This window comes from Salvia miltiorrhiza, chromosome 7 (genome assembly GCF_028751815.1).
Source record: "Salvia miltiorrhiza cultivar Shanhuang (shh) chromosome 7, IMPLAD_Smil_shh, whole genome shotgun sequence".
Classification (NCBI taxonomy): Eukaryota; Viridiplantae; Streptophyta; class Magnoliopsida; order Lamiales; family Lamiaceae; genus Salvia; species Salvia miltiorrhiza.
This window is the reverse complement of record NC_080393.1, coordinates 57670089-57676478: the sequence shown is the minus strand read 5'-3', so window position 1 is coordinate 57676478 and position 6390 is coordinate 57670089. Positions and strand designations below refer to the sequence as shown.

At 38.0% G+C, this 6390-nt stretch overlaps 1 long non-coding RNA gene across 1 annotated transcript; it reads left to right on the top strand.

Annotated features, from left to right (window-relative positions):
* The first annotated feature begins 2748 nt into the window (after window positions 1-2748).
* On the top strand, window positions 2749-5721 carry LOC130995102 (uncharacterized). The gene is made up of 3 exons (XR_009092049.1): window positions 2749-2810; window positions 4765-4843; window positions 5441-5721. It is a non-coding gene; the product is annotated as an uncharacterized LOC130995102 (long non-coding RNA).
* The last annotated feature ends 669 nt before the right edge of the window (window positions 5722-6390 follow it).

Sequence of the window (6390 nt, the reverse complement as noted above, 5' to 3'; positions counted from 1 at the left end):
TTGTATGAGTTTTTGAGTTTTCATATTGTGAGAAGACGATGATTGATAAAATGAGGTCTAATTGCTTTATGACCATTATGTGAAAGTTTGTCATGTTTTATTAAGAGTTTTATGATGATACATGAAGTTTCATTAGAGTTTAGTACATGATAAAAGGGAATCTATATGTGTATAATGATTTATATGATGAATGAGATCATGTTTGAATAATTGAGTAATTTTGATCATGAAAATGAGAAGAGAATTTTAATGATGCGTTCATTGAAACGTTTTACTAGAGATTTGAGGTTATGATGTAAGAAGAGAGTCAAGATTTGAGTATGATGAGCATTATAATGAGCTTTGATGAGTTTCCTTTAAGGAATGTTGGGTTGAGTATTTTAAGAGTTTGAGATGAGATTTTGGTGAATTTCGTAGGCCTACTGACCTACTGTGATCGACGGTTTTTCAATGTCAAAAAGCTTTGAAAATTTTATACCAAGTCTCTACATAAGTCTTGAGAACATCGGTAAAATTTCAAGTCATTTGGACTTCATTTACTATTTTTATAAAATACAAAACTGAAATTGCATATTACTACCGAGAGTTTCAGAGAGCAGGGGAAAGAGTCATTCATTTCAGTAGCTTCCTGTGTGATCTAGCTTTCCAAAATTTTATGGTATTAACCTTATTGTGTTAGCTAGATATCCACAAAATTTGAGCTCAGTTTGACAACATTTACTATTTTTCAAAAATCCAAGTTTTCGATTGCTCAAAACTGCCGAATATGGTAGACTGTAGTAAAACAGTCATATCTCCTACAATACTTGGAGTTTTTGACTCTACTTTTTTTATATGAAAATAGACTCGAAGACCTTTCTTTTGGTATGAGTCTCGAGTCCAGGAGGTGTCGGAGTAAGAACAGGTTAGATTTGAAAGTTGAGTCAGTGTAAAAACAGAGCATGTTTTGATAATGTTTGATTGTGTTTTCTTATATGCCTTATGTAATTGTGTTGTCTATGTGTTGAACGAGATTGAACGAGCCTTATATGAGAGATAAATCGAGACTTAGTACCATGATTTTCTTGAAACTTATCCTTGAACTTAAGGATTTGAGATGAGTGGAGAGTTTATATAGAGATGAGTAAAGAGATAGAATATGAGATAGAGCATGAGTTAAGGCTTTATGAAAATGGATTTTAAAAGGATTAAAATGTTTTAAATCAATTCATTTTTAATGGAGTTTAAAATGCTTATTTAAGTCATTTATAAATGAATAATGAGAAATGCGTAAAGAAGTTCGTAAATGAATCGCGGCATGAGATTTTCAATTTCCCTAGTAAACTAGGGAGATATTATGAATGAACAAGCAATGAACGAGATTCTCACCACCGAGTCACTACAACAATTGGAGAAGGAAAAAGTTCACGCACAAACAAGATATGTATACCACCTCAAGATGGAGGTAAAGAAAAAGGAAATGGAAGGAAAGCACTAGAACTAAACTTAAGGTATAACCCAACCCCAAGGCTAGTAGGCTCAAGGTAAGAGAGTGAATGCTTTGGCTAAAGTGCCAGAAGCTACAGCAAGAATAAAGTTGGAACGCCACCACAATGGAAACTTAGAAACCCCATTAAATAATCATTTGGAAATGAGAAAATGAGTTTACATGGCAGAAGGAGTGCCATTAATCTTTAAGTGAAAGTTACCAAGATGATGAGAAAAGTTTGATGTTAGAATTTCCTAGTCAAATCTGAGAAGGTGACTTAGGACGAAGGAAACAATTAAGGTAGTTCACCACTTTACTAAGATGAAGTGGGTGAAAGAATGTTGTTAGGTCCTAAACTGGTCCAATAGATGATTGAGAAAGTCGACCACATCAAGCAAAGAAACAAAGAAACTCAAGATAGACAAAAGTCTTACGCCGATAAACGCCGATCGGAATTAGAATTTAATGTTGGGGATCGAGTTTTCCTCGAAGTCTCTCCCTCAAAGGGAGTTATACGTTTCGGAAAGAAGGGCAAGTTACGACCCCGTTATATAGGACCTTTTGAGATCCTAGATAAGTTAGGCCTTTGTAGTCTATAAGTTGGCTCTGCCACCAAGCATTGTGGATGTATACAATACGTATAGCATCTCGCAATTAAGAAAGCATGTGATTAAGCAAGATAAAGTAGTCCTAGCCAGGACCTAAGTTGTGAAGAGAAATCAGTCCAAATACTTGATCGCAAGATTCAAGTTTTACGAGGCAATAATATTGTTCTCGTCATGTAGTGGAACCATCGCAGGATGGAAAAGGCCACAAAAGAGATGAATGAAACGAATGACTAGTATCACAAGATAGAATACCAGATATGCAATTCCGAGGACGGAATTTTTATAAGGAGGGAGGAATGTAATACCCCGTTTCCCTGAGTTAAATTTAGAATTTATTTTCGAAATTTAGAAGTAAGATGATTCACGCCGGATATAAAGAAAATGAATTTATTTTTTTAATTCCAACAAAAATAAATATAATTTACAAAAACATTTGTAAATTTAGTTATTTAATTTAGCATTCAAAGCATTTTCACGAGCTTTTATTTAAGCAAACACTGAAGAATTATTACAGTTTTCATAATACAACCGGGAAGACTTTTTATTTTATTTTATTTAATTCAATATCTACCTACTCCCATACCCACTACACCCACCTACTCCCATACCCACTACACCCACCTTTTCGCAACTACATAGCTGGGTTGATGCTTCCATCTTCCAACCCACAACAATCAATTCAAGAAATGCTTTGCAGATCATCCCAGGCCCCCAGCTCAAAGAACCATCACAAGGTTTCATCTTTTAAAAACTCCATTAATTGTTTTGCTGCGTGTTTAAGGCACATCCATTTTATGCTTCATAATAGAAAGATTTAAACTTTCCCCAAGCAGAGATACACCAACTCACATTCGTTGCATCATTCCATCAAGATTTATATACATATGTGTATTTCGCTAAAAACAAAATGATGTTTTATATAGAAGAACAATATACTTATATTTATGTTTTTAAAACAAGAAAATGAATAGAATGAAGCATGAGTTTTTGAGTCTTGAAGCTTTAACTTTCTCTGTTCGAACTTGTTGTGTTGAGTCGGGAGGTGGACGGAGGCACGGCACGGCAGCGGCGCTGCTGTCGCCCGGCCACGGTGAGAGAGAGGGAGCTAGGGCTCGGGCGCCGCTCTTCGCGGTGGGATGTCGGGCCTGTTTCAGCCGAGAGAAGAGTGAAGCCGAGGGTGCATGTCTTCTGTGGGCTGGGTCAGAACTTGGCGGCGGCGGTCTGGCAGCCGCTGTTCGTCGGAGAGAGATGAGGGAGGCTGGGTTTGGCGGCGGTGGTGCCGCTGCTGCCCAGCCAAGGACGGGCAGAGAGGGAGTTTCAGAGGGTGAGCGGCGACGGCGGGGCGAAAGCTACTGCCGTCGGCTGCCGAGTCAAGTCAGGGAAGGGGCGTTTTGGCTGTGAGCCGGCAGACGGCTGTAGTGGCGTGAAGCTGCTGCTGTCAGTCTGGCCGAGTAAGTGAGAGAGAGAGAAAGCTTGAGGGCTGGGAATCGGCGATGGTGGCAGCGTATGGCGGCTGTTACCAGCCGAAGAGAGAGGTCAGAGAGAGAGCTGGTGGCGGTAGCTCGTCGCTGCTTGCGCCTCCGGCGAGTCTCCGCGGCATCGTACTTCCGACGTGAAGAGAGAAAGAGAGAGGTCGAAGGGGAGTCAGGGGACGGCGGAGGCGGCGCTACTACCGCCGCCGGAAAAGATCGAGAGGAGGGGAGAGGGTGCAGCCGCGTCTGTGTATGCGTGAGTGTGTGTGTGTGCTGCGCCGGAAAAGATCGAGAGAAGGAGGAAAAGGGGTGCTGCTGCGCAGCTGGTATGAGTGTGTGCGTTGTGAGGCAGAGAGACGAGAAAAGGGAGAAAGAAGGGGTATAGGGTTTGAGTGTTGGGCTTTGGGGTGGGTTGCGAATTGGGCCGAGTATTGGGCCGGGATTTTTGTTTATTTTTGTTTCAGATGGGCTTTGGAGTGGGCTTGAGCATATGGGCCGAAAATTTTAAAGGTTGGGCTTTGTTATTTCCTTATTTGGGCCGAGTATTGGGCCGATTTTTATGAGTGATGGGCTTCGATTTTTAAATAGATTTGGGCTGCGATTTTTAAAAGCTTGGGCCGATTTTTAATTTTATTTAGCTGGGCCCGATTTATTTTATTCAGTCTGGGCCATTCATATTTTATTGAGTTGGGCCTCATCTTTTAAATTTATATGGGCTATTATTTATTTAAGCATGAGCTCTATTTCATCTATTTAAATGGCTTCCCTATTTTATTTAATTAGACTATTAATTAGTTTGATTAATTATTTTTAAAGACTTTGGATTGCCTTCAATTAATTAAATTGGGCTTTCTTATTTTTAATTAATTGAACTATTATTAGTTTGATTAATTTATTTAAAGGATAATTTTTATAATAATATTAAATTATTATTAAGTGCATATTTTAAGTAATTACTTATCATATGCTAAGCATGACATGACATTTCATTTGCATCATGAAATAAAAAGTATTTATGATTTAATTGGTTTTATTTATAATTCCAATTATTAAAGAAAGATGAGTAAGAATATTGTTGGTGTTCTTAACTCAAGAGAAATGTTTTTAATTATTTATTCATTAAAAACCCGGCTAAGTGAATCATAGAATGTTAAGCACTACACCATGACTTAAGATTAGATTCAAGGAGACCTATTAAGAATAGAATTTCTTGTAGGTTTTGTGGACCAAGGGGATTAGCACTGTTTTCCCAAGACAGGTTATGTGATTATGATCTTCAGGCTTTGCCTATCCAGGTGGGCATTACTTTTACTATACGTATATAGAGATCCCCTGCGTATCGTAGGCCTCTTATACGAATATATGCATGAGATGATTTTAACTGTTAATTTCAGTTTATTATTATGCCCAAATGATAAATGACTCTTATGAAATGAAAATGACATGTTTATGAAATGAAATGAAATGTTTATGAAATGATTGACTGCCAAAAATGTTTATGTTTTACGTATGTATCCTATCTGTGTTGGTTCGCCAACTTTAAAGGAAATCCAATTGGGATCCTATGCTAGACAAAGGTCGCTAGCTAGGGTTAACGTGTACACTCATGGAGACCGCGAGTCGCTTGCGACCGGTCTTGGCGTCCGTGGTAAGGAGGCCTCCTTCCCGGCGCGTGACAGAAAGGAACAGATATGGATCATATGAAGGAAAATGATCGGCCGATCGACTTTATGAAAATGAAAGAAATATTTTAGTAAGCGCAGGTCATTTAAGAAAACCCCTGTGTGTTACTGTTATGGCAGTTCAATTTATATATGTATGCATGTTGTATTTTCGGCTATGCCCACTGAGTATTTTTATACTCAGCCCTGCATGTATTTCTAAATGTGCAGGTTGAGCAGTTGATGGAATGGAATGATGTTGAGCGGGTGTTCCTTTGACATTTCAAGAAATGTAACCTTGAGTATACATCTTCATATGTATATCTCACACGTTTTCCGCTGCAAAACACTTTGATTAGGATAACTCTATATTATGAAGTTGTTACACGTGTTATTGGGTAAACCACCTTAATCAGTTCTCTTTTATGTGTATGTTTTATAAGTATCCAAATGATCATATATGATCCTAGCTTTTTATCTATAAGTGATATTTTCATATACTTTAATGTTAAGTAATTGTCCATTTCCATTTCTTATTGTTCATCCCAAGTCATAACCCCTGTTAACCCGTCATTGGGATAGTGGGCTGTGACAGAAGCATTGATTTCCAGCTGACAGCAGCACCAAAAAGACATAACCTGTTTGAGATTTTCTAGTGTCTATGCTTGTTGCATAGTCAGAATCAACATAACCAAGCAATACATCATCTCTTGTATTACTACCTTTCTTAAACAGAATTCCTACATTTGAAGTAGCCTTTAGATATCTAAGAATAGCTTTCAAAGCTTCCCAATGAGCTCTTTCTGGATTTCCCATGAATCTACTAGCTACACTTATAGAATGAGCCAAATCTGGCCTTGTACAAATCATAGAGTACATAATACTCCCAACAACATTTGCATAAGGAACTTTACTCATCTCCTGTTCTTCTTTCTTAGTACTAGGTTTCTGCTTTTCATCAAGTTTAATATTTTGAGCTAATGGAACACTAGCTGCCTTTGCTTCATTCATGTTGAATCTCCTGAGAACCTTTAAGATATAATCAGATTGTAACAGCATAAGCTCACCCTTTTCTTTACATCCACTACAACAAAAATTCAAATAAAAACCACTAAAAAGAAACCGGTTTTGACTAAAAACCGGTTTCGTAGCCTAAAAAACCGGTTTCGTAGATATAACCG